A 26,094-nucleotide genomic window follows, 5' to 3' on the forward strand; every position below is an offset into this window, starting at 1 on the left:
ACTGTGAGAGCTGTTCAGCAGTGGAACTCTCTCCCCCGGACTGTGGTGGAGGCTCTTTCTTTGGAGGCTTTTAAGCAGAGGCTGGATGGCCATCTGTTGGGGGTGCTTTGAATGCAATTTCCTGGTTTTGGCAGGGGGTTGGACTGGATGGCCCATGAGGTCTCTTCCAACTCTACTATTCTATGATTCTATGATTCTATGAGAAATGCCCAAGACAGGCAAAGTGGACCCTACAATTTATGGGGAAAACGCTAGGAATAATAATAATAATAATAATAATAATAATAATAATAATAATAATAATAATTCACTTCTTGTTGGGTGCGGGAACATGAGGAGGCAGATTGTCTCATGATATCTTCGCTTTTTCATGACAATATGAGAAACTGAGAAGCTTGCAGATTATATTAGAATTATTGTTACTACTATTATTGACTAGCTGATTGACTGAGCCCACCATTTTCTTAAGTCCCTCCCCACAAAAAACCCGCTAAAAATACACAACATGTTTTATTTAGGTGGTAAGGTACTTTAAAAACATGTTCTAAAACTGTTTTTAAATGCAGCAATGTATGTTTTAGGATTATATATTTTTTCTCTATTTTTTTAAAAAAAATCTGTTTCTGCTTTTATGTGCTTTTATCTTTATCTCCTTTTAATTCTGTTTAGGGTCACAGAGCTGAGAGAAGTTGGGCTACAAGTCAGCCATGGACACAGACAAGCAACTTTTTAAAAAGTGATTATAAGAACTGATTATAGTGAAGTGAAAAAGTCAAGTGATTATAATGAACTTGGAGAGCTACAAGAGAAAGTGAACTGCACAAACTCCAGTTCCATAATTAATTGCAGACATTCTCCTACTAAAATTGGAATTCTGTAGGAGTATGAGTCTGAATGACCCAGTGAAATAATTAAGGAATGGATTGAGAGGAATCTGTTCATATCTGGCTAGCCTAGCTGTGTATGAGGTGCTTAGCATTAAGATAATTGTATGAGCTCAGAAAAGAAAGAGGAAGATGATGAAAAGTCATTTTTGTGGACTCCAAAAAAGCAATATCTACCTCACAGCCTCAGCTTTTGATAGCATTTGCTCTGTAGGCATGAACATATAATAATAGCATGCACTTATGGCTTTGCAAATTTTCCCTCGAATCAGTTTTGCTTTACAAATACCAGGAATACAGGCCTTTGCATATGTTAATTGGGTAGTAAAAATAAGAGGGAGCACTTTGCTAATCAAAGCCTATGTTATGTGTCTTCAGTCTTTCCTACATCTTGAGCACCCAAAGGTCAGTTGCAGTTATTATAGAAGCTGATCTGCACATCTATAAGGAAAATGCCACATAATGTAGTGTGAGAGAATGTAGTTTTGTAAAAACTCTGATTTCTTAATTACAGCATATGGTTTTATCAGTTTCTCTCCAGTACATGTGCTTTGGGTGGGTGTCAAAGTTACATATCACAAGGCTTTTTCAATGCCCAGTGCACGTTGCTAAGTAATTCTTTCTGCCAGGAATGTCAAAAGAGTTTCTATGAAGGGTTGTTATATGTCTTTTGGGCTGTGTGGCCATGTTCCAGAAGTATTCTCCCCTGACGTTTCACCCACATCTATGGCAGGCATCCTCAGAAGTTGTGAGGTATGGATAAACTTCTGAGGATGCCTGCCATAGATGTGGGCGAAACGTCAGGAGAACATACTTCTGGAACATGGCCACACAGCCCGAAAGACATACAACAACCCTGTGATCCCGGCCATGAAAGCCTTTGACAACACAGTTTCTATGAAGTGTGTGGGACACAATATTCAGAAACACACAATATTATTGAAACCCCATCCATCTAAGATAAAGCAGTTCAAACTATTGCATGAAAGAATAAAACAAAGAAGTATTTGCATCCCTAACGAGAGTTGCATCTTCTGTGTGAATAATGGCATCTTCACCTCCTTGTCCTTTTTTGTTTAACAAGGGTTTTTTTTGCCAAAAAATGAAGACAAATAGTCCTGGTATAGATAAAAACTTCTTCTCACACATACCAGCATACTGTTAAGAAAAAAACCATTAGCCCTTAACAATTCATTTGAGGCTTCTAGCATGCCATGGACGCCTCTACTTCTATATCCATACTTCCATTTACTGGTATACATCATAGCTCCGGAGCAGCTATATCTTTCCCATGAGTGTATCACTCTCTCTGCAGTCAATGTGCAAAATGAGACTTCTCACAGCCTCACACATTTTGCTTATGATAGATCTCATCATTATAAGTCTTATTGACTTTACAGTATCAAGGCCATTCTTGTCAGATTCACAGACTTGTCCTCATTTAGAAGTTTATCACACAATAAGTACAGTGTCACACTACAGAGTATATAAAATGTAGTGTGATGTATCCTGGTGACAATCTGTCACATATCATGTCCATTTCCTTTGGTATGGTTGAAAACCACATTGATAAAAGAAGAAGATAGTTTACATGACTTCACAAAGAACCACATGGTGCCCTGAAACTTGAACCCACTTTTCATCATAACATTTTTAAAAGGAAGGTTTTACTGTTGTAATAATTATTACCAGATTAAATATTTTTGTTCCTCCTGAGACTATTTTTAACAGTGGATACAGATGTCTAGCCGTGCCATAAATTTTCAGAACAGCAGTGGATAGATAGGGCAGATTGTTTGGACACTAAAGGGCAACCAAACCTCTGGGATAAGAATGAGGAAAGGTTAAAAGGAGACTGAGAGAAAAGGTACATTTAAGACAACTTGCCTTTGAAAACCTGTGTTTTCCCACCCTTTTTTTTGGAGCCAGCAGGACTTTTAAAATATAATGAAGAATTCTAAGATCTAATGCATGATTCCTTTTCATTCTCTTAATATTTGTATTACTTTTGAGAAAGGGGGCAGGGATGAAACAGAGGCATAAATAATAAAGATTAAAAAATTCAAGAAATCCCTCTAGTGTCACTAAAATAGAGTCTCAGCAATTACATTCATAAAGGTAATTCATTCAGTTTTAAAAAATATGTCCCTTTCAGGTCCATAAGATAGGATGTTATTTCTGATTAGAAGTTGTCTTATATTCATGGTAACAATCAAATTGGCATGCTTGGGTCTTATTCATGCATACATCTAAAACATGTATTAGGAAACCTTTTTAAAAAAGTACCTTGAAATGTGATTGAAGGGTAGCATAAAAATGCCTATAATAAAGACATATTTCAAGAATACTATTATAGAAAATAGATGCCATCAAATAAAAGTGGCAGCCATTGCCATGAAAGCTCCTTGGGGATTTTTTAGTATAAAGTTATAAATAACATTTCAGAATAATATTGTAAAAGAATGCTGCTGGTTCTCTACCTGCTTGCAAAGTTTAGCTTTATAAGAATTACAAGATGCACCTTGGTACAAAATATTGTTTCCTTCAAAATTTCACAGAAAGTTCTTTGGTTCTCTGGGGCTAGTAAGGCTGTCTGGAGAAGACCAGCCTCACTACTTCAGAAAGAGTCTCTTTGATGGTGTGAAGTGGGTTGGCTCACTTGGCTGACAGGTGAATGGATTGCTGTTATTTTCTTCCTCTCTTCCTCAAGCATTCTTTACACCAGGCTCCTTCAGCTCCATCAAAAGACAAGACTGTCAACTGAAAATTCTCCTTTCCTCCAGCAAAAGGGGTGAAGTGCCATGTGGTTGGCTTCTGAAAAGGGACTCCTACACAACTGATGATTGAAATCTAGTATTAAATCTGTTTTCTAGCGCCTGAAAACTTAAAACAGATAATATGGAAGTGTGGGAAACAAAATGGAAGCAGTCTGGAAACATCCAGCAAAGGATGCCCATATACTTAACACAGAGCTGGCCCTAGGTATTTTTCAAGTGTAGGTGAACAGAATTTTGGTGCCCCCCAAACCAATCACTGAAAAATAAAAGCGAAAATGTTGGATAATGAGGAGGATAATTAAGGAAAAGCCTATTAAACATCAAATTACATTAAGATTTTACAAATTAAGCATCAAAACATCATGTTTTACAAGAAATCCACAGAAAAAGCAGTCTCAACTGCGCCCCCATATGTTTTGCACCCCAAGCGACCGCTTAATTCGCCTCATTGTTGGACTGGCTCTGTACTTACATTATAAAATATGTTCATGAAAATTAATGTAAGAATTAGCCCTAAATGCAATAAATGAACCAGCCCTGAGTGGAACAAAAATTGAATGGCCACATAGAATAGGAAAGAGGCTAATTTACCATACTTTATTCAATGAATTCCCAGACAAATTTTTACCTTTGAGACACCAGAAACTCCCACAAATTACCTTGCAGGGGAAAAGCCCTAGTGATTGATTGTACTGTGTGAAACAATTGTCATCTGCCTGCAGCTCTGCAGATATGAACCATTTCATAAACGTCACTGCATGCAGCACAATTATTATATTTAGATTTGATCTATTTGTCCTTGTTGACTGGGCATTACCTACCGTCAGTGTGACTGATGGGTGAACTGCACAGGCTATTTCCTTGCAATGGCATGTTGCTTTGTAGAATGTTGGCCCCAACACCTAATTTCTCACTTTTGAGATAATGCTGACTTGAATTTCCCATGCAATTTTGACACACTGTGGTGAAGACTAAATGTGTTTCCTTTAGCTACCGATATGCTTTGTCCTGACAGACTACAAATCATTTTATTCCCTGCATTCTATTTGGCTTTCGTACTTCATTATTTCAAGCTGCAGTTGCATATGCCAATCTGATATTGTCTTGAATGACTTGAGGGAGTTAGAGGAATTACTCTTAACTCATTTGTGTGGCATGGGCCCCAAATAAATCTAAAAAACATTTTAGGAACATTTAAATGATAAAATATCAAGTTAGAGAATTTAGATCCATTTTCTCAGCACTGTCTCTCTACACTGACTTGCAACTGCTCACCATGTTTTCAGAGAAGGGCATTACAAATCCTTACATGGGCCAATGTCAACATTCTGTTTTCCCCATGTTCCATGATGCTCCATGTAAAAAGGGATGGCACTTAACCATGCCATCCATCTCCATAGCAATAGCCACAGAGAACTCCTGTTCATCACAGCACATTTGGTGAGTAACAGCTGGGAGAGGTCATCTGGAGTTTTGGAGTGTGGTGTCATCTATACACAGATGATGGCCAACTTTATCACTCCTTTCCACCTAATTCCAAGGCAGTAGCTCCTGTGTTAAACTGGTACCTGGCAGCTGTAATAGACGAGATGAGGGCAAACAAATTGAAGCTTAAATCCAGACAAGACAGAAGTGGTGTTCCTGGTCAGTTGTAAGACAGATCTGGGAATAGGGATTCAGCTTGTGTTAGATGGGTTCTCACTCCCCCAGAAAATACAAGTTTGCAGTTTGGGGGTACTCCTGGATCCGGCTCTGAACCTGGAAGCCCAAGTTCAGATCAGTGACCATGAGTGCTTTTGCACAGTTAAAGTGAGTGTGCCAACTGCACCCATTCATGGAGAAGTCAGATCTGACCATGGTGGTACATGCCTTGGATACATCCCAGTTGGACTGCTGCGATGCACCCTACATGAGGCTGCCTTTAAAAAGTGCTCAGAAACTTCAGGTGGTCCAAAAGCTGCAGCCAAACTGGGGATGGCTACAGGGAGCATACAACTCCTTTGTTGCAACATCTCTAATGGCTGCCAACATGTTTCTGAGCACAATTCAAAGTGCTGGTTTTCACATACAAAACCCTATATGGCTCTGTTCCAGGTTGTCTGAAAGACCATATCTCTTTCTATGAACTTGGTAGCCATCTAAGATCTACTGGGGATGGATCTCTCTTAGTCCCTCCACCCACTCAAGTACGCTTGGTGGGAACACGAGAGAGGGCCTTTTCAGTGACTGCTCCCAGACTGTGGAACTCCCTCCCAAGAGAAACCAGGATGGCCCCATCCCTTCCTGCCTTCCGCAAGCAGGCCAAAACCTTCTTCTGCCAGCAAGCATTTGGAGAAGTGTAGGGGGCAGGCTTTGGGGAGGTTGGGTGGGATGGGGGCTGTGAATTTTAATGGCCATTTTAAGTATATTATATTTTAATCTGTTTTTACCACACTGTTACTATTTAAGAACCAATTCTATTTTTCCTGAAATTGGGATAGTCTCAGGGCTGGCAAATGTTACTCTTTTAGACAATCTTCCTCATTCTCTCTCCTCCCCCCTCATTCATCCTCTTCTATTTTTATACTTTTGCTTACCTTTTTGGACAAGCCAGCAGGGATATGAACCATGTCTGCTGTATAGAGGGGATTCTGGGAATTGTAGTCCAATTTTTTTCAAAGCTTTGGAATATCTTGGAAGGGATTGAAAGAGAGGTAAGGTGAATTCCATCCACAAGCTCTCAATTTTTCACATTAAGGAAAAGAACTTTTATTCCCATGTTGACTAAAATAAGCAGAATGAAGTGGTGTTATAACAGCTTTGATGCCATCAGATGAATGTGAGAAACTGGCCAAAATGAGACCAACTTCTTTTCCTAGGCATTGTTGCTAGGTTTGCTCTTTCATTTAGAATATGAATGTTTCCATCTATCCTTTGTGATTATTAAACACATGTAGCTCACAGTACTAGCAATTATATTTGGCGTTGTTTTAATGGTTATCTTTGTTTTCTGTCATCAGTCTCTTTTCCCACCTCACTCAGGAGAATACAGTCTCATTTGGGGGAAAAAAATGTGTATAGAAAATAATCAAAGACCTACAAAATTTCAAGTCCTTCCTGCTCAGAACTGAAGGTTCTCATCCCTTTTCCCCTTGACTGTTGGGGAAGCATATAAATAGAGCACATAATCCTTTCCCTTGTAGTGGATTGTTTAAGAAGGGTGAAGCAGAAATCCGAGAATTAGAGGCAAAGTTCAAAAGCCTCACATTGCCCCATCCATAGTCCTTTACTGATATGTACCCCAGAGAACCGACTAAAGCAAAGCTGGCTTCAATAATTTATTGAACTGCCAAGGACTCCATATTTGTTTTGGCTGTATCTGAAATATTGTCAGCAGAGATTGGGAAGGGGGGGGGGGGGGAGAGAGAGAGAGAGAGAAGAAGAAGAGAAAACAACCCTCTGATACTTGATGTTAAATTTGTTTCAGAACAGTCTCGTAGGGCAATCCACAGAAGCAATGCCTCAGACATGGATTTGTGTATTCCTAGGTAATTGGATATTTCAGTTCAGTTCTTCCCTCTTCCTTATTTTGCCTCAGTAGTTCTGTCAACGGTGTTTCCGAAGCAGTAAATCATGTAACTTGCATAATTGCCCTTCCTATCAGTTCAGAATTTAGATGGGAATATTTAGAAATACCCATCTCCTTTGAGAAGATCAAAGCATCTATTAAATGCTCAGTGTCTGGTCAATCACTAGGGAAAAGCATTTGGTTTGCTTTTGCATTGCTTTCCTTAACATATTGACTATCAAACTATTTGGCTCCCTTGATTGTTCAGGTTTCTAGAAGACTTTTTATTTTCTTTTTTTAAAAGACACTCGAATGGAGAGAAAATATATTTTTCTTACCAGTTAATGAGATCAAAACCATGCTTAATGTGTTTTAAAAGAACCTTGATCTGTGGATAGGTTTCATGTATTTTCATTGATTAGCTAAAACTGAAGATTTTCCCTAAGACACAACTCCAATGACTTAAAACTAGTAGTGGGAGGGGGAGAGAGATGGAGAAAAGGTTTTAAGAAAAGACTTGCAACCTAATTCCACAGTTGCTTCATTTCTGTCACTCTAACTTGGTGAATGGTAACTCAGCAACACATTCTGCTGGTGTAGAAGGCAGCTGCCTACTTATCAAGTAACATTTCCTCCTCATTATAGCTTAGCTCCGAACATGCTCTGTGTTTCATTAAACCTTTTGTGTGACAAGCTTTAATCATGGCTATCATAGCAAGAAGAATCTTGTGCAGAACTACAGCACTTTGAACATGTTGACTATACATGGGGGAAGGGAACTCTGCCACATCTATCCTATAAAATGTCATTTTTGTTCCCCTCATGTGTGTCTGTTGGGTTAGTCTGTATCATATAAAATGTTGTCTCATTAACCTGCTAATCCACTACACTTGCATTATCTTTGATAGCGGATACATACTGTGTTGAGCACCTTCAATATTAAACCGCTCTTTGCCAATTCACCAATCTGTAGCCCCACAATCTTACCTCTGCACATCCTCATGGCCTCATCTTCCTGCACTACCACATATTTTTGTTATTATTGTTGTGACTTCAGTGCAATTACACAATTCCATCATTTAAAAACCACAAAAATGCAAATATAAATATAAACTATAAAATAATATTGAAACAGTGAGGGGAATGGAGAGGAGAGGAGGAAAATCCCACCCTCTAATGCCACATTACAGCTGGCATGCTATCATGTAAGTGATTCAGAAGGAAGCAAATAAAAAAATTAAGACCTTAATCAAGCAGATTTAAGGAGGAAATCACATCTGCCATTAAGCCAAGTCAAATGTTGGGATCATTGTGTACCATTGAGTGATATTCCAACTTTTCCAACTCCCACCCTCCCTCATTTCTATGTCCTAAATTGGTAGAAGTGGGAAAGATCACTGATGTTTTAGTAGATTGATGAGAGGGGCGAGTTTCATTTTAGGATAGAATTTGTCAATCTGCTTTACAGAACATTTATTTATTTATTTATTTACTATATTTATATCCCGTCCTTCTCACCCCAGGAGGGGGACTCAGGGCAGCCTTATAACTGACAACCATTAAATGCCAACACAACAATAAGAACAAATACAGTTAAAACAATTAGTTAAAAACATCAAGTATAAAACATCATTTAAAAATTACACCAATTCAATGTCATAATCTAGAGTCTGTCCATTGTTGACCACAGAAATCATTCTTGTTAATTATTACTCCATCTACTGCTCAAAAGCTTGGATCCAGAACAATGTTTTGAGGTTTTTTCCTAAAGGACAGGAGGGAGGGGGGAGGACCTAATTTATTTAGAGAAAGAGTTCCACAGATGGGGGGCCACCAATGAAAAGGTTGTGTCTCTTATCTCCACCAATGACGCCTGCGAGGGTGGTGAGATTGAGAGCAGTGCCACCCCCGACAATCTTAACCTGTGAGGTGGATCATAGAGGGAGATACATTCAGACAAGTAAGCTGGGCCAGAACTGCTAAGGGCTTTATAGGCTAAAGGCAGCACTTTGAATTATGCTCAGTAGCAGACTGGCAGCCAGTGGAGCTGAAGTAACAGTGCGGTGGTATGCTCCCTGTACGCTGGTCCAGTGAGCAATCTGGCTGCCATTTGTTGGACTAATTGAAGCTTCCAAACAGTATTCAAAGGCAACCCCATGTAGAGCACATTGCAGTAGTCTATTCGGGATGTAACAAGAGCATGGATTGCCATGACTAAATCAGACTTCCCAAAGTATGAGCATAACTGGCACACAAGTTTTAGCTGTGCAAAAGCTCCCCTAGCCACCGTAGGACATCAAGATGAGTTCTTGCCTAAAATATAGTTCCCTCCCTCCTTACTTGTTTTAAAAGTGAATAATTGAAAAAAATCTAACAGCACATTCAAATATTTTTCCTTTGGGATAGATTTAGAAATCTTGTTTCCAATTTGATATTCTTGTTTTTAAAAGCACTTGATTATATATAGATTATAATCGTGATAATCTAAATAAGGTACATTTACACTGTAAAATTAATATAGTTGGAACCACATGACTTTGGAGGCATCTACAGATAACGCCAGCTCTTTGGCTTAGAAATGGAGATGAGCACCACCACCAGAGTCAGAGTCAACTAGACTTAATATCAAGGGGAAACCTTTACCTTTACCTTTATGGAGTAGTACTCACTCTAAAAGAAATAGGTAATGCCATCAGAAGAACACTAAAGAAAGATAACAATTCTTTATTCTGTCTATTCAATTCAGTTTAGTTTAGTTAATTAATAAATACAGTTTGGCTCCACTTTAACTGCTCAACACTTTGGAATCCTGGGGTTTTTAGTCAGGTGAAGCACAAGCATTCTTTGGTATATAATCATTGGAGTTATATTTTTACAAGGCCTTCAGCTTCTTCCACCAAAGACCCTATCTACATTGACCATTTAGGCTGCGATGGAGTTGGGTCAGCCTGTAGGTGGTCACAAAACACACACATGCTGATATGAGTTAATCCAATGAAAGCCATTTAATGGGTTAAAATAGTTTCTATGTGGAACTGATTGCAGGTGTCCTGGCAGCCATCCTGTGCCCCCCAGATCCAGGAGGGCAGGAACATGGAATGGCCATCCACTCCTGCCCCCTCCCCATGTCATTGCTGGCTATAGCAGCAATAATGAAACCTACCTTCTCCTGAGACCTCCACCAACCTCTTTCCATATCTTATGAGTGATGAAGGAGGATGTCAGGAGGGAAATGAAAGCTTTCCCTACCATTTACCTTCATGAGGCTCACAGCACCCCTGACAACCCACATATTTTTTTCTGTAGGGAACTATCCAAAGAATGCAAAAGGTTTGGGGGGGGGGCAAAATTCTTTTCGCCTACACTTGAAAATTATATTGGGCTGGCTCTGGTGGTACCTATTAATCTACTCACATTTGCATGTTTTCAAACTGCTAGATTGGCAGAAGCTAGGGCTAACAGCAGGAGCTCACCCCGCTCACCAGATTCAAACCGCCAATGTTTTGGTCGGCAAGTTTAGCAGCTCAGTGGTTTAACCCACTACACCACTGGGGTTCCATATATGAAAATGGAGAGGCTTGTGCTTTTAGTAGCTTTTTTTAAGGCAATCCAGAGAGAAACAAACCTGGGCTGTGTAAGAAGTCATTTGTGCCTCGTATGTCACATCTATTTTGTAAGATCTGTACATATGAGATGATATTAGGGAATGCAAGGGCCGCCCACACAAATAACTTAAGACTCAAAACACTCAACTATGATTTTTTGTTAAAGTTCAGTAAGCCTAGTAAGTCTCCCAAAATCAGTTTCATTTTCAGCACAAGCAAATTATACCAAGGGGTGACTTCAAACAGGCAATTCCTCTTTAAATTAAGGAGACTCAGGTTGCCTGTCACCATTGTGGTAGGGCAAGCCTGCACACACCAGAAAGCCCCAATAAGGTAGGGGACAGCTGCTGTCCATCTGTAGCAGCAACCAGCCACACAATTTAGAGTTCCAATAAATTATTGAATCTGCAAAGAGGACTGATAATAAATCTGTGCTAGACTGGGAAGAAAATCCCTAAGTTGAAATTCTATGTTATGATGTATGTCATATAGAGATGTCCAAGGGGATAGTTAATAATAATAATAATAATAATAATAATAATAATAATAATAATAATAATTCTATCGTTATTATTATTATTATTTTATTTTTATACCCCGCCCCATCTCCCCAAGGAGACTCGGGGTGGCTTACATGGGGACAAGGCAATATAAATAAATATAAATAAGCAATATAAAACTCAGCAATAAAAACAAATCATAAACAGATAAAATCACATATGTGATTGATGTTGTGGCTTTTAAAAAAAGTTTTTGTCAAAATTTTAAATCTCTCCCCCTCCCCAAATCAGTAGATGTGGGAATCTTTCTGAAAGTTGGGGGGGGGGGGGTGATGCCCTGGTTAGATTGTGTCATTGTAGCTAAAATCAAGGAGATAGCTTTTGTAGTTTTTTTTTAATTTTAGATGTCAGAGAACTTTTTAACTTGTTATGCTGTACCAAATAGATTTTCTATTGAATTCTGATCCAGCATCTACACTTGCTTAAATTATCATCCATCAAAATAGTTTATTGTACGGGCCCAAGGCCATGACAAAAAGCAGCACTTAAATTACAGTAGTAAAAGTAGATTAAAAGAGGAAGGTTGAATTGCTGGACAGGAGAGTGGACTGTTTCTGTTGTGAATGAGCCTTCTGGAGTCAATGATACTACTGATAGTAGCAGGAAGAGAAGAAAGACTCCTCAGGAGCAAGACTCATTTGAGGAGTTACAGAGAAAGAGGCTTAAAGAGATATTTGAGGAATCAACAGATAAGGATTTGCTTGAGGGTTTTGAAGGGGATGAAGGGCTTGAAATGGATGTTGGGGATGTGGCACGGGCTGAAGAGGATGGCATGGAGTGGACACGCGCTCCAGAGGATTGTGATAGGGAGACTGGGCTCACTGGTGATGGGGATGCTGAGGAAACCTGGAGTCCTTCAGGATCAGACCCAAGATTGTCTAATTGGAGGAGTGGGAATAGTTCCACAGCTGAGGGTAGGTCTGGGTGTCGGCAGGGTGGTTTCAGCTCAGATGAGGAATGGAAACAACCTGTGGGAAGGGCGGTGCCCAGCTCAAGTTCTGAAGATGAATTGTAAATAAATTGTGGGCATTTGGCCATTGGGTCCTTGCGTGTGGCAAAGTGGTTGTTGGGCGCCATTGGGTTTCGTGTTAGTGTTCCTGAAGACTGGCTTGAGACTGTGCAACTGACATAAGTTTATTCCGGGATACTTCTACGATGGGGGTTGGAACTGTGTGGGTTTTCTTTAGACTGCATTGTGATTACTGTCTGCATTAGTTCGCCTCCGTCGTTTTGGCTACTTGTGTCAACCCATTGACGAGGACTTTGCTGTGACGACTTCTCATCTTGGACCTTGGACTGGACATCGTTTTGGCATTATTCTTCGCTCCCTATTCTGGCTTGACTTCGTTCTCAATCCTGTAACTATTCTCCATTACCGACTGCTGGCTTCATTCCTGACCCTGAAGTAATGCTCCACTCCCAATTCTGGCTTTATTCCTGGTTCTGCGATTACTTTTTGTCACCGACCGCTGGCTTCGTTCCTGACCCTGAAGTAATGCTCCGCTCCCAATTCCGGCTTTATTCCTGGTTCTGCAGTTACGCTCTGTCATGGGTCATTGGCTTGGCTTCTGACCCTGCAGTAACTCTTTGCTCTTCATTACTTGTTTTTGGCACCGGGTTGTTTGTGCTGCTTCCAGTGGCAAAGTTCAGCCCGGTTTGGGACGCTGTTTGTTTTGAATCTTTGAACTCTGTTTTGTAACCCAGTTGGGATTCTGTTTATTTTGATTCCTTGGGAATTCAGCCCGTAGTTTGTTTTGTCTTCTCCATTTTGCCCTGCAACTTTGAGATGAATCTAAGCAGTTTTGTTTTAATCCGGATTATATCTCTGGATAATCCAGATTATTTTCCAGTTTGATTTTTTGGAGTTTTTTCAGTTTAAATGTCTGTTTCACACTGAAGTTTAAGCTCCTGTGTTTGTTTTAGTAGCTTTTTTGAGTTGTTTATACAATAAACTGTATTTTCATCCATCAGCTGGCGTCTGGCCTTGACAGTTTCTTCCACCTTTTCTAATATCTGCAAAAGCTTTAATTTTTTGGGAAGTTAAGTGATAGCATGATTGGATAAAATAGTAGGAAGGATGTCATGGAGGGTTTGTGACTTCATAATACACTTTATATCCTGCCCCAAACAAGTTAATGATGACCTCTCAGTCATGTCCTCATCTGTATACTTCCATGATCTACTGTGAAAATAAATTTTAAAAAACTTAATAAAATATACTTTAGAATGTTGTACAAATAGCTATGAAATATTTTTAAATGTAATGGTATCAAACAATTTCCAGTAATCGTTGTACTTTTCACAGATTTTTCCCCAAATTGCCTAATAAATAGGCAGCTTGTCACTATTTACAGCTCCAACAATCTTCTTTGTTTTTTACAAGCAAAGCATGTCAACTCCACCCCCGTGTCTAATGATTTGTTTGTCAATCAATAGGCTGACATTTGAGGACAAGCTTGACAGCAGGAAAATTAAGAGAGGTTTCACTTCAAACTGAAACTTCTATGGACTCTTTGATGTAATTATGAAGCATGACCCAGTGCCTTTTCTGTAATATCCACAACTTTATGAAAGGGACAGTATTCTTTACTATTTTGTAAGTGATTAAACCTGACATTTGCTGAGCTACCAATTCAAAAACATAAGAAATGTAGCATAAAGAGCAAATCAGTCAGTTGAAATGGTTACTTCTTCCATGCCCTTTTCACTGTCCAAGAGTCATTCTGTAAAACCTTTTACAGCATATTATTTTCACATATTTATTAAATGTATATTTAGGTTTGTTGGAATTCCTACAGGATAATGTCAATCAAATATCAATTGAAGGAAAGGGAAAGACTCCTGTGGACTAGTGCAGTTCTTTCTGTTTTCACAACATACTTCATATTTTTATTTTATAGATGAATTATGTGGTTTTCAACATAATGGTATCAGGTCCCACCCATAGTGCTGATGACAACTAACCCTGTTACTCCTTTCCAACCAATACCAAGGATGCCGTCCTGTCCTAAACTGGTGCCTGTTATCAGTAATGGACTGGATCCTCCTAGGTAGGGAGCAGCCTGTTTACTGTGTTGGAAAAATGAACTATACACACACACACACACACACACACAATCCTTGGAACATCATTCACCCCTTTAAGACAGGGAAGGCTGAGACCCCCCATTCTCTTGAAGGGCCAGTGTTATATAAAATGGATATGAAAAAGGGAAAACATCACCCCATACCCACTCCCCTTTTATATAATACTAATCCCCATTCTTTCAAAGGAGAAGCCATCACCCCCTAATGCTCCCTTTCCAAAGTATCTCTTGCCCTTTTAAGAAGAGGAAGGTGAGTCCCCTATTCCTTTTTTAAAGGGGGAAATATGGGGTGCTGGCTTCCCTCATCTTTATAAGGTCTTCCCCCAAAACATTTTCCTACACATTTCTTACTCCTCTCAATGGAAGTAGTATAGACCCAACTTTTATTAATTATTAAATTATTAAATCCCCCTCTTTCCAAATTATATGTCACCCTTTTAAGAAGGAGAAGGTGAGACCTCCACTCTTTTTTTTAAAGTGGTAAATATATGGTGCTGGGTTCTTCAAATTGAAAAGAATGGGACTCAATTTTTTTTTTCTCTCTCACTCACCATGATGCAGGCGCCTTGGCTGGGGCTACTGTGGTTGCTGAAGGTGGCGTTGCTAGCCTCCATGGCAGAGAGAAGGAAGAGGGAAGGAAGGGAGAGAAGAAGTAAGCCTGCATATGCAGCTCTCTTTCTTTGGCATGGTCACGAGGTCTTCTGAGAAATGTAGTTGAATCCGATGTAATGCTTGGCTGGGACTCTGTTTACTGGCATGCTCTTGAGACGCTCACCTCACAACGGTTGGTGTGTTTTGGCTTTGGGGGTTTTTATGCTAATTCTGGTTAATTTCTGTAGGATTTTTATTATTTTTAGTGAAGGACATACCTTGGATGTGTTTGTATATTGTGGCCAAATTTGGTGTCATTTTGTCTAGTAGTTTTTTGTTTACTGCATTGGAAAAACATACATTACATTTTTATAGAAAGAGAGATTGGTAATTTATTGGGTAATTTTATCATTTATTTTTCCTTGATTTTTTAAAATTTTTGGTTGTTGTGAATGAGTCTTCTGAGGCTGTGTGTGATAATGGTAGGATCAGGAGGGGAAGGAAGAATCCTTGCAATGAGGGCTCGCTGGAAGATTTACATAGGAAGAGAGTCAGGGAGATAGATGAGGAAACTTCAGATGAGGATTCATTTGGGGAGTTGGAAAGGAATCCTGAGGTGGAAATGACTGTTGAGGACCCGGTGGTGGCGGAAGGGGTTGGCATTGACTGGGCACGAGCTCCGGGGAGGAAACGGGGCCCATGGATGCTGAGGACGCAGGAGAGGCTTGGGTTTCTTCAGAAGCTTGGATTCTGATGAGGAGTTTGGGACACCTGATCCTAAGGCATTGGTTGTTTGGACGCCCAAGGAAACCTAAATAAATTGGGGTTTTGTGGCCATTGTCCCTTGTGTGTGCCAAGGTGTTGTTGGGCGCCATTGGGTTTCCTGTATTTGACTCCAAAGACAGGCTTGGGGCTTTGCAACCGATGTAAGTTTGATCCGGGTTATTTTACAACAGAGGACTGGAACTGTGTGGGTTTTCTGTGTGGACTGCATTGTTATTACTATTTTGCATTAGCTGCTGCTCGCCTCCGTTGTCTTGGCTCTTTGTGTTATTCCGCAACGTGGACCTAGCTGTGATGACTTCACCCTTTGGACCTTGGACTGGAACTCGACTTGGCATATCTCTTCGCTCTTTAACTCAGCTTGGCATCATTCTCGTCTCTGTGGCTGACTTCCATGGCTGACTGCTGGCTTCGGCTTCGACTCCAACGCTGTTCTCCAATCCTGTCTCCGGACCGGTTTGACTTCGCTACGACGTTTCATTCCCTTGACATCTGGCTTGGCTTTTGACTCTGCAGCAGCTTGCCGCTATTGCCTCAGTGTTTTCCTGCTTTATTGCCTGTGCCGCTTTTGGCAAAGAACTTTAGCCCGGTTGGGGCTTTCTCTTTAGTTTTGGGCATTCTGCTGTGCTTTTGGGTTTTGGGGAGGTTTTGGGCCTTTGATAACTCTTGCTTTTGTTTGTTTTGCTGTTTTGACCTTGCTTTGCAATTTTGAGCTGTTTTCAAGCACTTTGGTTTTAATCCGGATTATATCTCCGGATAATCCAGATTATATTCCGGTTTGCGTTTTTGAGTTTTCTTTGCTCTGAACTGTTTAATCACACTGAAGTTAAAGTGTTGTGAGCTCTCTGGACTTTGTGCTGAGCTTTTTGAGTTATTTTTGAATAAACTATATTTATCTTACTGGCTGGTGCCTGACCTTTGACATTGGTGGTGCAGAAGTAGTGTGGAGAAATTACAAATGGTAATTGAGTATGAAAGCTTTATCAGTTCCTGACAGTGATGTCTGTCCTACATCAAGATTCTTAGTAAAAATGAAACACAAAATGTACCCAAGTTTGATACAGTTTTATGTAGAAATGTGCGTGTTTCAATATTTATGCACATCCATGATAGCCTCAATGCAGGTCATAATGATCCAATTAAAACAGCAGCAGAGGGAAAGAGAGAGAGAGAATGCAAAAGCAAAAAAGCAGCAATGTGAAAAGTAGGTAACACTTAATCTAGTCCCTTGGTGCAGTGAATGAAAATACCTTTCCTAAATATGCCTAGGAAATTTTTAAAAGAGGGAGAGATGAAGCAGAGATTGTCTGTCTGTTAAAATACACAATGATGAGTTAGGCATACAGTTGTGTACCTAATATGGTTATATCTCATACTAACAGAACGACCAATATTTGTGACCTGATCAGCTAGCCTTGGATCCTGGAGTTGTAGTTTGGTGAGACACCAGCACTCTTTGTCAGAGAAAGAGAAAGACTTTGTAAAACTACAACTGCCAGGAACCATAGCAATTAAAGTGGTGTCAAACTGCATTAATTCTAACAGTAAAACTTGGAAGAGATGTAGTTGCTGGTGTTTGTACCAACTTGCTTTAACAATTCTAACCTACATTTCAAACAATATTTCAAGCATGTTGGGGATTATGTGTTTTTAAATGTTTATCTCGATGAATTAGGCTGTGAGGGTCTGGATGGCTTTATTATTTCTTTTATGCCTTCAAAATGGTCAGATAAAGGTATTCAAATGATATTTAAATTTAGCCAATTTGTTTTTTTGCATAGCCAGAACAACTGCAACTACTTTTCAATGGTAATTACCTAATGCTTTTTTATTGTATAGTTTATATTAATGTAAACTATAAAAGTAAGATGCACTGATAAGACAAAAGATTATATATATAATCAACAATACCAAGTTAATTCAAAAACTAAGTGGCCAAAGTTAAAAATGGCTACTTCTTTATCTTCAGGTTTTTTAATTAATATTTTAAGCCTCATTATATAAGAAAATACTTGACAACACATATAGAATTGCTGTGAGATAATACTAATCAAATTCACAAATAATACTGCAAACATTAAATGTGGAAGACCAACTAGCTATGTATGTGTGACTATAAACCATTACCTGACATTTGCTGGCAATGTCACATTCTTCCTATTTTTTGTACTGTATCTGAAATGCAATGTCATTATACTATTTTCCAAGGTCTTTGTTTCCCAATTAATTTGAAACTTTCAGATTTTAGAGACATTTTGATAGAAATTTGTCAAGTTTCATCTAATCTCATTAATAGAAAATAGAAATGAAGTAATGAAAAGTAATAGCTAGTACTGGTAATACATTTCACTACTTTTTATCATTCTGATAAGTAATGGCTCCAAATTGCATTTTAAATAATATAATTAATGAATAATTGGAATAAACTACTCTTTGGAAGTTACTGTATATACTCGAGTATAAGCCTAGTTTTTCAGCCCTTTTTTAGGACTGAAAAAAAAAAAACCTTCTCAGCTTATACTCGGGTGAAGGTCCTGGTGGGCTTATATTCAGATCGGCTTATACTCAAGTATATATAGTATATTTATTATTTTTCTCTATTATTATTGGTATTGTTACATTTATTATTTTACTCTATTAATTATTATTATTACATTTATTATTTTACTCTATTATTGTTGAGACTTTTACATTTATTTTACTCTATTTTTATTATTATTAATACATTTATTATTTTACTCTATTTATTATTACATTTATTATTTTGCTGCATTTATTATTATTATTATTATTACATTTATTATTTCACTCTATTATTATTAAAAGGATACATAAGCACATTTACATTGAAGAAGATGAAAATAATGATTTAATCAGAGTTGGACACTCATATCTTAAATTACAGTTTGATGTAAAGATTTAAAAACATTTAAACTACTTTTGCCTCAATTAATGCAATTTTATTGGTATCTCGGCTTATACTGGAGTCTATGTTTACCCAGTTTTTTGTGGTAAAATTAGGTGCCTCAGCCTATATTCGGGTTGGCTTATATATATATTTGAGTATATATTCCTCAAGTGAATTTCTTTTCAGGAATCAGTTTACCTGGTTTGGTCCCTAATGTCACTGATTATTTGAAACTGGAAAAATGTGTTTATAAAACCCAGTAATTATAAGCATTGGTGTTTGTTTGTGAAAAATTCCCTAAATTCTCTAGAATACATCATTCTCATTCACCAGCATGGGCTCTATTAACAACTTCTCAAAATCAAATAACATTATGATATATTGAAGAAATGTGAGGAACAGACTACTTTAGGATGTGTTCTTCCTGTTCATCACTGCTTATGGCAACTGAATGTGAAGGAGGGGGGAAGAGACTTTTTAAACCTAGCAGCAAAGATAAGAGACATGATTATATAACAACCTGTTTTCATAAGACCATTTTGTACTCAGTGGGTAGCTTAGCTAAGATTTCTTTGGTGGAACAATACATTGAATGAACTGGAAAAAAAAATCTATGGCTTTCCCAGCATCTCTCTTGGGGCAGCAGGGGCTCCTTTGGTATAAAATTGGATCAAGTAGAATGATTATCCCTTAAATAGTGTGTCTATAGAAAATAACTAATGGATGAAGTTGGAGGGCTCGGCCACTTTAAAGCTTGTTCTCGCAGTATGGGATTTCCTGCCCTGCAGGATGGTTCCTATTCAATTCTGTACTCAAAAGGAAGACCTTTCTTTTTATAGGGTACACAGTCTTTGAAATGGGACATGCAGCACATTGCTTGGAAGACAGATACAAAGAGAGTATAAGAGGGAGGTGGGGGGAAATGAGGAAGATATGTATTATTTTGCTTGGTTTGCTCTGAAAGACATTAGATTGCAAAGCAAAGCAAATGTCCCTGAAACCTCTGTAGAAAACATGAGTAATGGAAAAAAGCAGATGCTTTTTATTCCAGCCTATTTATTTCCATATTTCATCTCCCACAAAAGAAATACGATGTTTCCAATGTGCCAGTTATATAGGAATGTAATCTTTTAGTACACATTACTCCAGAATTCCCCTGAGGATTTCATATGGGATGCACACTCTTTGCCTAGTCTTTCAGCTCTAGTGTGATAACGGACAGAATAAGGCCTGGATTGTGAACATTCATATCAGTCCAGAATTTTCCTCATTAGGGTTTTTTTAAATACTTTTTAAAACCATTTACTGATTTTAAGTAATATTCTTCACAACCTGAAGTTAGAAAACTTCAGGAAAATAAGATTTCTGGTTAGGCAAACATCTTTCATGTCCTGGAACCATAGGGTTTTTTTTTCCGTGTCAGGAGCAACCTGAGATGCTTCTGGAGTGAGAGAATTGGCTGTCTGCAAGGACATTGCCCAGGGGACGCCCGGGTGTTTGATGTTTTAACATCCTTGTGGGAGGCTTCTTTCATGTCCCCTCATGAACCATAGTTGAAGCACCTGATATGGAGCACGATGATAAAATCAATCCTGTTAGTAACTGATATTTGGTTTCAAATAAGCTAATTACATCTCCAAGAGTCAATTAACTAAATTCTTGAAGAAAAGTATCCATGTTGTCAAATAATGTTCCCTACATACACTCACATCTTTAATTAGGATATCAAAAACCCTTTAAGACATCAAAGAGACATCAAGGAAAGGAAAGATCTACCTGAGCAAAATTAGTTTTCAGATGGGATCTAAATTGGACACTAATATATCGCAGGGTTAACTATTTTTGCCTGCAGATGGAGATAATTCCATTGAAAGAACCTAGAGGACCCCCCTCTTTCTGTTCTCTGTGAAAAAATACACGCCTACTGAGTAATAGAAGAAAACTTCTTTAGATGGATACAATGTCTTCAGCATGCTCCATTTATAAGCAAGAAACATCATGGTAATGCACCCTGCTCAAACCATATGTGCACAGACAAAATAAAATTTCACTTGAAAGGAAAAAGGCCCCCAAAATCTAAGATTATGGATTTGATTCTACATTTTCCAGAAATTTGTCTTTTCTGCTGCAATAGATGAACAAGACAGGGCTGTCAAAACAGGCATAATGAGTTATTCAAGACTTGAAACAAAAGACATCATTTGCTGACCATCAGATAAGGCAAATTTTAGTCAAATGATATTATCTGAGGTAACCAAACCTGGCACAATATAACATCCTTGAGCCCCCATATCATTAGAAAGGTGGGATAAAAATAAAGTAAATAAATAAATATAAAAGTGGGAAAGTGCAAAAAAAAATAGAGAATATATAAAAATTCTGTTTCCTTGAGAAATTAAAGACTTTATTATATGAAGTCATCATTCCACAGTAGCCACATGATCCTGGATCTTGGTAATATATCAAGATGGTCATTCCCACTATCACACCTTTCTGTAATGTCACAACTATGATGCGTCTCTAGTCCTGCTATCCCCTATACGAAGAGAACCTGTGGGTGCTGTGAGGCAGATGCAGAAGTGGAGGACTCAGGACACTTTTTCTTAAAATGCCCCTATTACAACAGGATTCGATCTTTCTATTTAGAGCCTCTGCTGGAGAACCATCCTCATTTAGAGAATAAGGAGAAATTGCACATCCTTCTACAAGGTTCAGATAAAAACTCTATTTTAAAACTGAATATTAATATTCATATTAATTAATGATATTAATGCCAATAACAAAATCCAAATTTAAAATTTACTATGGACAAGACACTAGTTTTACCTACCCTCGCCCCTGCTTAAACCTTACCTTAAGGGAATAATTAATTTTAATTTTAATCTTTTTATTCTGTATTTGCACAACTACCTAGGAGTGGGTTGGTAGGCTAGTAGGCCGGGATGCTTTGTATCTATACATGGTTTTACATGGTTTTACTGTATGTATGGGTAAGTGTGTACGTTTTGTATGTTTCACATGTTTTGATATGGTCAAAATTGACTAATCAATAAAGAGTTGTTGTTGTTGTAGTCAATGTGTTCAATACATCGTAATAAAATAGTCCTGCAGCTGGGGTTCATGTGGGGAGGGAACTGTGCCCTTCTGTGTTTCTGTTGCTCTGTACATTTTTTAAATTTATTTTAAAATGGAAATTCAGTTTTTTCAAAGTTTAATTCCTTAACAAAACACATTTAATTACTGGGAGATCTGAATAATCCACCTCCTGACATCATTTCTATGTTGGCAGAATCGACATATTGCACAAATAAATCCTGGGACCATGGCACTATCGTGCTATTGATGGGTTTCTCCCATTAATATCAGAGGGCAGGTTTATCACAAGCAGATGGCAGAGCAGCAATGAGTTGTATGGAATATTGTGCAAATTCTGCATTTATGCCAGTTTGCACCCTAGGGCAACAAAATCCTTAATGATAGATAAGGGGATTTAATAATAAAATGTGTAGCAATCCACAAGGTAAACTACAACCAGTACTTCAGAATGCAATTGTAATAGTTCCCTCAAGCAAGACAGATAGGCTCCCTTATCGGAAAGTTTCTACCTTTAGAATTCATGGCCTTTGGGTAAACATTGTTTTAGCTCCCACCAGCTCACAACGTAATTGTTTTCTTGAAATTGCCATCACCCAGTGGTCACAGTCTTTAAAATAAAAGAATTGCTTAAAAAACTAAACATCTAACAGGGCGGAAATAATGCTATAAGTCTGCATATGATGTGTTAAGATGGATGGACTTGGCTGAAGAAGCGAATTAGATGGAATTAGATTGGTCAATTATTTTAAAAATAATTGAAATTAAATCATTTACCATCTGTTGTGACCACATTAAAAGGTACAATGAGTTCCATGGTGGACATGGCCATGCTTTATATCACTACTATATTGACACTAAAAATGTGGTGCCTCTTCAACAAGAAGAGAGAGAGAAATAAGGAGGTGTTTTAATCGAGCACAAACATCAATGAATACATAGGGATTCAAAACCAGTTTTTTAAGAATTAAGTGTTCAGTGCTGTTGAAAAGGAAGGGCAAATTCTGCATTACCCTTCTACAGTAGGAAGGATGTGGGAGAAGATTTGATAATGGCTTTCTTAATAAATTGGGTAAAATATTTTAAAGAAAACATGCAAATAGTCAAAGGATTTGCAAAGGAAGAACCTTAAACTTGTGAGAATTTACAGAGTTTAGGATTTATTCTGAGCAGAAGATAGCATTATTATTTCATGTGAAGAAAATGTTGTTTCCTGTGTAGAAAATGCTGTTCTAAATAAAACAAGCATACACTAAAACAGAATAAAACAATTTGTGAATGTTGTACATAAAAGGTCTCCACCTTTCTGTAGAGGAAACAAAATGTTATGTGCAGAAAATAATATTTCCATGCAGGAAATGCTATTTTCTGTGCAGAAAAAGATGTTATCTTGCAACAAAGTGTGAATTTTTCACAAACTGAATCTGAATCTGAATTCATAGGTATTGAACAGTTCTATAGTGAAGGAGCCCTGGTGCACTGGTAGAACAGATGCATTCCATACCAAAAGTCCATTGCATTCCTAGGTAGCAAAAGAAAAGTCTGAAACCATTGAAAGTTGCTGTTATTCAGTAGGGCCAAATGATATCATTAGATATCATGTCTGACTACTGGGCATACTAGCTTAGTCTGATAAAAACTAAAGTCCAGTAGCATCTGTAGATGTACATGGACTTTGTCCACAATGTTAATTATATTGCTGTAGGTGGCCCTATGGTCTAATCTGATAAAAGGCAACTACTTTTGAGAGCTGACTAAATCTTTTATAAGTGGTATGTTATTTTGGCCCAAAATGAAATTTACCATCACTGGCAAAAAATAAAAATAAATCACAGAGGGGAAAGGCAATTTTGAGTATTATATTTTGTTGAATACATGACTTTGGAATGAGGGACAAAATGAGTCCCTTATGAGCATAACAGTCTCAAAGCAAATAGGGTCAAACCAATTATGTAGAAGTTGCTTCACAGCAACACGATTCAGACCATACCATGAAGGCTGAGATACATGAGGCAAAACTTTGCAATTTAATGGTATTGCAAGTCTCTCTCTTGCTCTTTTTTTTTTTAAACGTGTCAGCTCTGTTGGAAGTAGGTGTTTAGGTTCCACTTCATGAAGCAAAATATATTTGACTGGCAATGAAAAGAATGCCACTGCAGATCACTAAATGCACCATTGAGATGTTGGCATTGGAAAAACAACCACTCGGCCTGATGGAGGCCATCAAGTAACAATGTCTGCTAGATTGCAATATGAATACATAACATGATCCCACATTACAATCTGTCATTGTACATCACCTTCAGCAGGACTGTGGCACTTTCTTGGGAACAAGAGTGGCCAGCAGCAGAGCTCATAAGGATTTATTATTGTTTCAATACACAACTGGCCACAACTGGGTGAAATCTAGCAACCTATCCTCTCTTCAAGTTATAGAACAGGAACAAATATTTCATTTTATGAAACAGATAAAAACCTACACCTTTGGGGATTTTCCATAATAGTTGATGGAAGGGAGGTTAGGTGTCTTTACATATTTATCAAATTAAATCAGGTGATATCAGACACAAAGAAATAACAGATTACAGGGAAAAAAGAATACATGACTTAAAAGTTGACTTTCAACTTCTCTATCAGTGGTGTATGATAGTAAAAACAACTTCCCATACAGTCATGTTACCACACTTGTACTTGATCTAAACTATTAATTCTCAAACAACAAAACTAATGCTTTGTCACCATGGTCTCACAAAAAAGCAATCATTGGTTTCTAATTTTTCATAAAATTTCCCATTGAATTTTCTCTTTATAAACATAGATATATTATCCATTTATGTAAATCAGTTTTGCTCTCCAATCTTTCTGTCTTGGTATTTCCACATTCTTTCATTTCTTCACACACAACAGCTGCTGTGATCATAAGTTGAAGTACTCTCTCATGCTGTCTCCCTATTTTTCAGTCATCAGTTCCAATAAAAACAATTTATTGTTTTAATCAATTTTTTTATCTTAGATATCTTCTAAATTAAACAATGTACCTGACTACATTATTGTTTTTTTTACTTTGTCGCAAGTCTGCCATATGTGGTAAAATGTTTTTGCTATTTACCTTCGCAACATATGTTAGCAAGTCCTTTATATATTTCAGTAATTTTTTTCTGGAGTCTATTAGTAAAAATACATCATTTTATATAAATTCTCCTTAAGGTCATGATACAGCATAAATTTTAGTCCCTTCAACAACATTTTACCTATTTTCCCATCTGTTTATTGCATAAACCATATAATATTTAACTTGTTCCTCCTCCATCTCAATTTTCAGTAACAGTTTATGCACCAGAACAATCTAATGTTCAACGTCTGTTCACAACTTCAGTTAACCACTTAGTCATCTGACAATGCCCTCCATTTCAGCATTTTGTTTTTCAGTGCTCATACCTTTAATCCTCTCCTTTTGTGTTATAGCTCTACTTAACACTTTCTGAGCCAAAATAAACAACAGAAGTGTGTGAGTGAGATCTTACCTTGTTCTTTTTTGGAATTTCACATCTATTTATTCATTCTCCATTAACCAAAATCTGTGCTTTTTCCATGTTATAAATTATTAGAGCTATGCAATTCTGACAAAAAGAAAAGGAATAGAATAGATTAATACCATCACCTTTTAACTACTCGCCCATCCTGAAAGTCTACCCACTTCCAATCTTTTTAAGTGAGTTTCAAGTTCAGACTTCACAATACCTTAAGACATTTTGAAAGACTGTCCAGAACATCTCTACACAGAAATAAGATGGAAATCCATTAAAACATCCATTAAAATTGGCAGTTATTGTCAAGCTAAAATTACGAAATATGTCATTGATTGCAATTGAAAGCTAAGCATGTGCTTTGACAGCTCTTGTTGAAATAAATTTATCTTTAAAATACTTACTCAAGAGTGGTTTTCATCCAAAGGTTTAGACTACAAAAAGGACCTTAGAATGTCCTCAAAATATTGCCCAGAAAAATCCCTTCTTGTCATTTGCGTGAAGAATTTAACAGCTTGGAATAATACCGCCTATCTCTTCCACCTTTTGCGTCTAATTGCAAAAGTTTAAATGGAACTATCAGAAAACGAAATGACCAGTTATGCTTTCCAGTGAAAGGTAATAGTGATAAATGAAATACAGTCTGGCAGTTGAAATTTAACAAGCATGTCCCTGTTTTGTCTTAATATTGGTAAATCATCCTAGTTTGAATAGTCAATATATTGTTCTGTAT

General features: G+C 37.7%; 1 long non-coding RNA gene across 2 annotated transcripts in view; it reads right to left on the minus strand.

The window, feature by feature from the left end:
- Nucleotides 1-6,126: 6,126 nt before the first annotated feature.
- LOC134299426 (uncharacterized) overlaps nucleotides 6,127-26,094 on the minus strand; it is a 105,875-nt gene continuing 85,907 nt past the window's right edge. Inside the window, exons 4-5 of one of the 2 annotated variants that reach the window (XR_010006635.1) lie at nucleotides 25,359-25,454; nucleotides 6,127-6,332 (exon numbers count right to left, since the gene is read on the minus strand). This is a non-coding gene — a long non-coding RNA (uncharacterized LOC134299426). Of the gene's footprint in view, nucleotides 6,333-25,173; nucleotides 25,455-26,094 lie in introns of those variants that run through there. The other variant, XR_010006634.1, reaches the window with a different exon arrangement.

This window comes from Anolis carolinensis, chromosome 5 (assembly GCF_035594765.1).
Source record: "Anolis carolinensis isolate JA03-04 chromosome 5, rAnoCar3.1.pri, whole genome shotgun sequence".
Taxonomy (NCBI): domain Eukaryota; kingdom Metazoa; phylum Chordata; class Lepidosauria; order Squamata; family Dactyloidae; genus Anolis; species Anolis carolinensis.